Source organism: Equus caballus, chromosome 4, assembly GCF_041296265.1.
Source record: "Equus caballus isolate H_3958 breed thoroughbred chromosome 4, TB-T2T, whole genome shotgun sequence".
In the NCBI taxonomy this organism is placed as follows: Eukaryota; Metazoa; Chordata; class Mammalia; order Perissodactyla; family Equidae; genus Equus; species Equus caballus.
In genome coordinates, this window is record NC_091687.1 from 19519754 (window position 1) to 19527310 (window position 7557).

General features: G+C 37.6%; 1 pseudogene; it reads left to right on the forward strand.

Moving 5' to 3' along the window:
- The first annotated feature begins 1026 nt into the window (after positions 1 to 1026).
- On the forward strand, positions 1027 to 1126 carry LOC111773343 (U6 spliceosomal RNA; annotated as a pseudogene).
- Positions 1127 to 7557: the final 6431 nt, after the last annotated feature.

Below are 7557 nucleotides of genomic sequence, written 5' to 3' on the forward strand. Positions count from 1 at the left end.
AAAAACAACCCATCTCCTGATAAGATGAACATGAATACACAGCTACATTAAGCCCTAACAGAAAGAAAAGCATACTCATTTTCAAGCATAAAACTATTTACCTCAATATCCTGTGTTTTATACCATGTGTGTGGTTTTCAATGATCAATTATACAGCATATGAAAAGGCAAGAAAAACACAGTCTGCCTAAACAACACAATCATCAGAGTGGCACTCAGGATGCAAATAACGTGACTATGGGGCAGGGAATGGAAATAACTATGGTTGTTACGTTAAAGGTTCTAATGCAGTGATTCTCAACTAGGGAGGGGAGGTGCTGTCCCCACAAGGGGACATCTGATCATGTCTGGAGACAGCTTGATTGTCTCGACTTGGCATTTCTACTGGCGTCTAGAGGGTAGAGGCCAGAGATGCTGCTAAATGTTCTACAATGCACAGGACAGCCCATGGCAGCAAAACATCATAAAGTCCAGAATATCAACAGTGCTGAGGTTGATAAGTTTTTCTTTAACGGAAAAGTAAACAATATGTAAGATCAGGTAGGAAATTTCACCAAAGAGATAGAAACTGTAAGAAAGAATCAATTGAAAATGGTAGAAATCAAAAGCATAGTAATAGAAGAGAAGAATGTCTTTGATGGGCTCATCAGTAGAGCCAAGGAAAGAATAAGTCAAGTTAAAGACAAATCAATAGAAATAACTCAAACTGAAACGCAAAGAGAAAAAAAGAATGAGAAAACTCCCAAGAACAGAGCATTTAACAGTTGTGAGAATTTAGCAAATAAAGTAGTATAAGTATAATTGGAATGAGCAGATAAAGAGAGAAAAAGGACAGAACTATTCCAAAAAATTGAGCCCAAGAATTTTCCAAAATTACTGAGAGACAGAAACTACAGTCCCAGAATCTCATAGAATATCCTACTTGACATTCATTCTACTTAATGAATGTCAAATACACAGACACACACACACAAACATACTCAGGCATAACATTCAAATTACTGACAATCAAAGGCAATGTGCACACTGCATGAGCAGATATGGTAAAACCGGAAAGATACAAAGAAGATTGGCATGACTTCTGCCCAAGGATAATGCAAAACTTCATTAACATTATTTAACTGTACACTAAAATATGGTCAGATGGTAAATTTTATGTTATGTGTTTTTTTTCCACAGCTGAAAATAAAAAAATAAAATATTTTGTAAAAGCCTAAGGGAAAGAAAATATTGAAGAAGCCCAAGAAGAAAGACATATTTCTTAGAGAATACACATTCTGAATGGGGATGAGATTGTCCATGAAGAGGGTAAAGTTGGCTCTTGAAGGGGCAGAAAGAATCTTACGTGTTGCCATAGTTTGTGGCCCTCCAAAGCATAACTTTTACTGAAAAACATGTTATTCCTTGGTTTAAATACTTTTATCTTAAGAGAGAAATTTAAATTTAGTTATTTTTTTCCCTTTAGAGGAAGGGATAATGATAATAACAAGGTTGATTAAGACCACTACTTGCAGAAGAACAAGGATAAGAATTTTCTGAAGAAATTTTTCAATAAGTACCCTCATGATAGAGGCCTTCAATGTCTCAGTAGGAGTTCATTGTGGTACCTACCCCTGGGGTCGAGTTACACCACCAGCCTTCAATGCACAGAACGTTTTGTGTCTCTGAGAACAGCATGAAGCTGGCCTCATCCTCCGGAGGGGAAAGCAGACAGCCAAGAAGACTCACACATTGTCGGGCCTGTTACCAAGTCCCAGCTGTGCCAGCTGTGGTGTTGGAATGCGCTCCTTGAGGATTGAGGAGAAAAGTTATTGCCCAGTTACGTACGACAATTATCCTGAGAAAGCTATTTTAGTAAACACAATCCCACAGACCTATGATTGTGATTCAGGAGATAGCTTAAATTGATAAGCTTTTAACTAACTCATTTATTCCCTTTCCTTCAAAATTTATTGAGCATTTACGATACACTGAGTTATATCTAGGCATACAAAGATAAATGAACCATCCTCTTCAGCTTGAGTGAAGAATTACATGACAGGGGACTGGCCTTGTTATCAAATTTTACATGTTTATTAAGTTATTCTTGTAGTCAGTGGGAAGCTTTTGGTGGATTTTAATAATTGACTTTCTATTTTTGTTTGTGTCAAGGTAGTAATTCTCCCAGAGCAATTTATAAAGCATTACTCATTACAAGTTCCCTGATGATTCAAGCATTAAGGACCATATGAAGTAGCAGGAAATATTACAAAGAATACAGCCTACATTATTTTTCAGGCCAACCACTTCGGCTTGGATTAGTGCAAACATTGTGACATCTCTAAAGTAGTAGCTGCTACTTCATACAGAGGATGTTAAATTACCTAATTAGAATTACCTTGTAGTCTTCCACCTTCTTTAAATCAATAGCACCAAGTTTCCTTTCTTTATAATTCTAGTGAAGCTAGAAATCAATAATACCAGATGATCTTAGCACAGAAAGAAATCGGAAGAAATGGAAAATATTCATGACTTAGCAGCTTAAGCAGCAAAGGAGTAGCGATGCAGTCTTCTTGCCAGCCTTAAAATTGTCAGTCTATTAAATTTCCACCCTATTAAAATTACTATTCTTATTTCAGGTGTACTAAGACGTAGTAGTTATGGTTCTTAAAAGAGTTGTAATCTTTTGAAGACACACTAAGATACAGATGAAATTATATGATGTCTATGATCTCCTTAAAATGGTTGGAGGAAACGGGAAGTGAGTAGGGCAATGGATTAAACAAGATTGGCTACAAGTTGATAATTGCTGAAGCCAGGTGATGTGTTTGCAAACAGTGTCTGCCTCCAGTATGATATTTACCAAAATGGAAAATTAGAGGATGCCCTGAGAGCATTGAGAGGTACAGTAGTGGGAATGCTAGTTTGCAAGTGATGGAAATTTACCTCTAAAAAATGAATTTTATCCTAATATTCAAGGTATGGCTTGGCTTCAGCATCGCTAGAAACAGGATCTCCAATTGGCTCAAGACCCTCATGCTTGTGACCTCTATTAACTCTGACTTCATCTCATCCTACGCTTCCAGTGCCCACTCTACACCAGCCACACTGGTCTTCCTGCTGTTACTCGGATATCCCAGGCACTTTCTCACCTTAAGACTTAGGACCTTGGCTGGAATGTGCTTCCCTATAATCCCTATGGCTAACTCTCTATCTGCCTTCCAAGTCTTTGCTTGGAAGTTCCAAGCAGTATTTCCTATCCTCTTGACTCTCAATCTCCCTTATTCTGCTATATTTGTGTTATCCAAGTTTCTTATGTTTTCCTGGCATAATACACAGAGAGGTGTGCTAGAGAGGAAACTGACAAGGTGAGCCCCTCAGCGTTCCAGTAGCAGGTTACGGTAACAAGACTGGACTTCAGCCTGTGGGCATTGGAAAGCCATTGAAGGGTTTTACAAATGGAAGTGGCATAATTAGGTTCATTTTAAAATGTTCTCTCTGGCTGAAGGATGAAGAATGAAGCAGAAAACGCCAAGATGGGAGACAGGAAGAATGATTTCAAGAAATGAGTGAAGAAAAGACTGACTGACCCAGATAGAATAAAGGACCATCCCACCCAGAGCCGGTCCGGGACAAGAGATCTTGTTAAGTTGCTTACAGCATACAATATTAAGAGTTTTTGCCAGAACTCAAGTAATGTATTTTTCTTTTTATAAATAAAAGTTAACTATATAGAAAAAAATGTAGACTTCTTAATTTAAAGTGCAGTTTCAGAAATTATCAGTTAGATCTCAAACTGAAAAGTCCAAATTTACAGAACCCTTCAAAACATAAGAAGACATAATTACACACAGGTTTCAGACTGAGTATGTCTTAATTGAGGGCAAAAGAAATTTTAAGATCCCAGCTTGGGACGTGTCAGCTAAGCGGTTCCTTACGTCTAGCTAAGTTTGTTTATATTTATAATAACACATAACAAAAAGGCTCATTTTAGGTTTTTCAGAACATTGTAACAGAGATGATAATTTCCATTTTCCCACCAGTTTTCAACATCTCCTTCATGATCAATAATGAACCAAAAAATGTATGCCAGAAAACCCTTGCGGTTTTCATAAGATGTGCTCTAACAGGCAGTTTATTGCAAACCGTGTCCTTTGTCTTTTCAGGCAGCATGAACTGAAGAATGCAGGATGCAAATATGACATTCCCATGGAGATGATGTTGAGGCTCCTCCCTAAGAGGAATGAGGGTTTCCATACCAACGGCAAAGCTACCGCTTGTCATATACTTTAAAATACATTACTTTGATTTTTATTATGCAATAATATTGCCATTTAACTATGCAAAAGACAAAGATATAACTGACCTTAAAGACTTTCATCTTGTTGAATCTTATTAAATTGTGCATAAACCCTTGACTCTTAGGCTTAGAGGGTAGCAACATCTGGGTAGGAGTCTGCAGGAGAGGAAGATACTGGAAGGAGCTACAGGGAACAACATAAAAGTGGAGAAAAAAACACCCAAATGTGACCTCTGAAAGCAGAGTCCTTGTGGTATCTGGTGTAACTGTTCTTTACATGGCCCATTCTAGACATAGCTGTATTTATCTACCTTGTATATGTTTGAGAGAGGAGAGGACATGAAATGATAGTAAATTGAAAGGGAGCAACAAAGTGACAAAATAAAAAGACACTGACTGGGAGTTCTAGCTAACTCTGTGACCATAGGCAAGACGCATCGTCCTCCATGGGCTTTCCTCATCTGAAGGAGAAAGGGGAAGATTGTATTTCCTCCTATTTTTATTTTATTTTATTTTTTTGGTGGGGGGGCAGATTAGCCCTGAGCTAACTACTGCCAATCCTCCTATTTTTTCAGAGGAAGACTGGCCCTGAGCTAACGTCCATGCACATCTTCCTCTACTTTATACGTGAGACGACTACCACAGCATGGCTTTTGCCAAGTGGTGCCATGTCCGCACCCAGGATCCAAACCGGTGCACCCCGGGCTGCCAAGAAGCAGAACGTGTGAACTTAACCACTGTGCCACTGGGCCGGCCCCATCTCCTATTTTTAATGAAGTTTATCCCTTTGTTTTGGATTTACGGAAATATTGCAACAATAGTGCAGCGATCCCATATACCCTACACCTAGTTTTCCCTATTATTGACATATTGCATTAGTCTAGTATATTTGTTACAATGAATGAACCAATATGGATGAATTATTAAACAAAGTCCATACTTTATTCAGATTGCTTTGTTTTTACCAAATGTCCTTCTTCTGTTCCTGGATTCAATCCTGAATATCATTTTACATTTGTTTGTCTTGTCTCCCTAAGCTCCTCTTAGCTGTGACAGTTTCTTTGATTTTCTTTGTTTTCGATAACCTTGACAGTTTGGAGGGGTCATGTCAGGTATTTTGTAGAAGGTTCCTCAATTAGGATTCATCTGATGATTTTCTCATGATTAGACTTGCCTTATGAGTTTTGGTGAGAAAGACCACAGAGGTAAAGAACCATTTGCATCACGTCATACCAAGGTACATACTATCAACTTCACTTTCACTGTTGATGTTGACCTTGATCCCCTGAGTGAGGTCATGTCAGATTTCTCCACTATAAAGTGACTCTTATTCTCCTCTTCCTGTACTGCACTCTGAAAATTTATTATGTGCACTCCACACTTAAGGAGTTGGGAATTATGCTCATAAGGTATACTATGTAAGTTATTTGCACTCCACACTTAAGGAGTTGGGAATTATGCTCATAAGGTATACTATGTAAGTTATTTGGAACTTTTTCTGCATGGAAGATTTGTCCCTTGTCCTGCACTTAGTTATTTATTCAAGCATTCATTTATATCAGTATGGTCTCATGGACATGTATTTTATACTTGGGGTTATAATAGAACACAAGTTTATTTTCTTGTATTGTTCCAGCTTTGACAGTTGGGAGCTCTCAGTTGGCTCCTGTGTCCCTTTGACATACTCCCATCATTGCAGGGGTTTTACTGGAGCACTTCCTTACTTCCTGGCACTTCAAGATGTCCCAGCCCTTCTTGTCTATTTCCTGCCCCACTGTGAGGATCGGCCTTTTCTCCAAGGAGTCCTACCTTCTGTTACTGGAGAAGGGTATCATAATTCATGGCCTTTTCCACATCCCTTTCAGTGAGGTTGTTTCACGAATTTGCAGTACAAATTGTTTTCTCATGTTCTGCATTCCCTCCTGGATTCTGCTGATCTCCTCAAGACTTATTCTTTTAATATATTAAAGTTTAATCTTTGTGTTATAAAGATGTATGGTTTTTGACAAACGCTTAGTGTCAAGTAGCTACCATGACACAGAATGGTTTCAGAGCCTAAAAGTTTCCTTGATTCACGTATTAACTCTCCCTGACCTAACCTCTGTCAACTATTCACCTTTTTACTGTTTCTATAGTTTGCCTTTTCCAGAACATCACAAATTTAGAATCAAGCAGTATCTAGCTTTTTGAGACTGCCTTATATCAATTAGCAGTATGCATTAAAGATTCATTCATGCTTTTCACAGCTTGATGACTCATTTCTTTTTTATTATTGAATAATATTCCATTGTATGGATGTACTAAAGTTTGTGTATCTATTCATTTATTGAAGCACAGCTTAGTTTTTCCCAGTGTTTAGTAATTATAAATAAAGCTGCTATAAACATTTGTGTGCCTGTTTTTTGTGTGGGCATAAGTTTTCAAACCAGTTGAATGAACTGCTGAATCATAAGACTATTTCAGGCTTTGTAGGAAACTGTTAAACTGCCTTCAAGAGTGGCTGTACCATTTTGCATTTCTACCAGCAGCGAATACGATGTCCTGTTGTTCTGCATCCTCCCCAGCATTTGGTGTTGTCAGTGTTTTGGATTTTAGCCCTTGTGATAGGTGTGTAGCACTACCTCATAGTTGTAATTTGTGAGATGATAATCACAAACGATTTTGAGCATCTTTTTATACATGTACTAGCCATATCTACATGTTCTACGGTGAATTCTCTGCTTAGATTTTTTTCCCATGTTTTATTTTTATTCTTATTTTTTACTTTTATAACCTGAGTATTTTAAGTTGAATTTTTCCAGCTTTACTGAGGTATAATTTACAAATAAAAATTGAATATATTTAAGGTGTTCAATGTGATGTTTTGACATATGTATATATTGTGAAATGATTTTCACAATCAAATTACTTAACATATCTATCACCTCACGTAGTTACCTTTGTCTGTGTGTGGTGAGAACAACTGAGATCAGTTGTTTAAGCAAATTTCCAGTATACAAAGCACTATCATTAACTATAGTCACCATGCTATACGTTGTATCTCTAGAATGTATTCATCCTATAACTAAAGGTTTGTACACTTTGATCAATATTTTTCCTTTTCCCCCACCCCCCGGCCTCTGATAACCACCATTCTACTATCTGTTATTATGAGTCTGACTTTGTGTTTTTTAGATTCCACATCTATGCGACATCATGCAATATTTGTCTTTCTATGACTAGCTTATTTCACTTAGAATAATGTCCTCCCGGTTCATCCATATTGTTGCAAATGACAG